Source organism: Gracilinanus agilis, chromosome 5, assembly GCF_016433145.1.
Source record: "Gracilinanus agilis isolate LMUSP501 chromosome 5, AgileGrace, whole genome shotgun sequence".
Taxonomy (NCBI): Eukaryota; Metazoa; Chordata; class Mammalia; order Didelphimorphia; family Didelphidae; genus Gracilinanus; species Gracilinanus agilis.
Window position 1 is genome coordinate 208,791,147 of NC_058134.1, and position 2,186 is coordinate 208,793,332.

The window sequence follows — 2,186 nt, forward strand, 5'->3', positions numbered from 1 at the left end:
GAGACAGAGACAGAGACAGAGACAGAGACAGAGACAGAGACAGAGACAGAGACAGAGACAGAAGGGGGGAGGGGAGAGAATTTGTTAGTTGTCTGGAGCAATGAGAGATTGAAGAAGCAGTCAAGGCCATAAAAACTAAAGTGTCAGAAAAAGGACCTGAATGTAGATCCATTCTCCTGACTCCAAGGCCACATCTCTGCCTCTCAGGACTGTTACTTTATTCTACATTCATACTGTCTCATGTATGTAATTCTTGCTCTTCCAACCCACCTGCAAGCTTCCTGAGAATGGGGAGAGAGTCATGGTTCTGTCGTATTTCTCATTGCAGTACCCAGCAAAGTTTCAGCCATAAAGCGTGCTCTACAAAGTATTTGGTAAATTATTTTAGAAATGTTATTACTACTACCACTAAAAACCTATTGTGGGAAAAAAAAAAAAAGGTCTGCATTCACTGTTGAAAATCATCCTTTCCAAGTCTCCCTGACCAATTCCTTCTCTCTAATCGTACAGATGAACTCTAGAGAATGATTGCTTTATTCACTTAATATTTTTACTTATGAAACAGAAAGTTTCACCCTGGTTCACAATGGCCCTAAAACGGAAGATTGCAAGGCAGGATGGGGAATCTTTTCACTTTACGGGTGGGGGTGGGGTGGGGTGGGGGGTGGACTGATATACTTGGAAGAATCGGGGCTTGCAGCAGGCGAATTCCCAAGCGGAGCCAAATCTCCTCCAAGCTGAATTTGCTCTCCCCAATAGGCAGCCGTTTCCTCTTGGCTCTCACAAAGCAAGTAAATAATCATGGAGACACTAGAATACTCACGGTTCAAGCTGTGCTCAGCTCTTTGTGCTGACCACGGAGTTTAGACTCTCTTTAACCCTTTTTCTCTCTCCCTTTCTTTCTTCCTCTCTCACCCTCCCTCTGTGAAAGGACTCCCTAGTTGAGAGTCTCAGGTTTCAGATTGTGTCCTCAGGAATTATGAGTTCTTTCTTTCTTTCTTTTCTTTTTCTTTCTTTTTTTTTTTTTTAACTCAGATTACACTTTCCAAGGAACTTCCCGGCCCCACCCATCTGCTACGGGAGCTAGAGGAACTAAGTGACAAGAGCTTTTCGGAGGAGGCCACTTAGCCGCTGTTTGTCAGGGGGCTAAACGGGATCAGGAGGGGAGATTTTCTTGTCAGATCTCCCCTTCCTCTTGGTACAATCCCTCCAAGTCTAGGGGGCTGGCCGTTGGCTGCAGGGACCAGAAATTTTGAGTGTGATGGGCAGGTTTCTTTTTCAGAGAAAACATGTAGCCTGGCTTCTGGACTTTGCATTCCAAGCTTTCCTACCCACTAAGAACAACGGGGGAGAGGGGGGAGGGAGTGTAACCCTTTACCTTCCATTTTAGAATCAATACTGTGAGTGGTGAGGGCTAGGCAATAGGGGATAAGTGACTTGCGCAGGGTCACACAGCTGGGACGTTCTGAGGCCAAATTTGAACCTAGGACCTCCCCTCTCTAGGTCTGGCTCTTAATCCACTGAGCCACCCAGCTGCCCCCAAGGGAAGAGAGGTTTTTATGTGATTCCCTTCTCTTTTGGAGAAACAGGAGGCCAGAAGAATGGATGGAACTGGGCAGCTGGGTAGCTCAGTGGATTGAGAGTCAGGCCTAGAGACTGGAGGCCCTAGGTTCAAATCCGGCCTCAGACACTTCCCAGCTGTGTGACCCTGGGCAAGTCACTTGACCCCCATTGCCTACCCTTACCACTCTTCCACCTATAAGTCAATACACAGAAGTTAAGGGTTTAAAAAAAAAAAAAAAGAATGGATGGATGGAACTGTGAGAACCTAAGAGGAAAAAGGAGAGAGGGGGAATGGAGAATAATTTGAAAGGTAGGAGAAAAAGATAAAACTCTTGGTGCTGCTGTCTGCTGTTACCTCTGTTAGCCAGAGAGCTAAGACAACAAGCATACAGCATGAAAGCAGGGCCTGTTTGGAAAAGTGGAAAAAATCTAAAAAATATTCATTACAAAGTTAGGTAAGAGCTGAGCAATGTCAATATTATCAAGAAACATTGAATACCTGTTGTATGCAAGGTGTGTGTAGGATTCAGCTCTGTCCAAGAGAAATCATTCCAAATATAATGAGGCAATGTGGTAAAAAGGTTGAGTCACTAACTTGGAGTCAGAATCCAAGTTCAAATTCT

The 2,186-nt window shown here is 45.0% G+C and overlaps 1 protein-coding gene across 1 annotated transcript in view; it reads right to left on the reverse strand.

Moving 5' to 3' along the window:
- The window catches only part of ADA2 (adenosine deaminase 2), a 94,077-nt gene extending 92,705 nt beyond the window's left edge, over positions 1 to 1,372 (reverse strand). The window contains exon 1 of the mRNA XM_044677709.1: positions 824 to 1,372. The gene's annotated coding sequence lies outside the window, so the exon portion shown is untranslated. The remainder of the gene's footprint in view (positions 1 to 823) is intronic.
- Between the last annotated feature and the right edge of the window lie 814 nt (positions 1,373 to 2,186).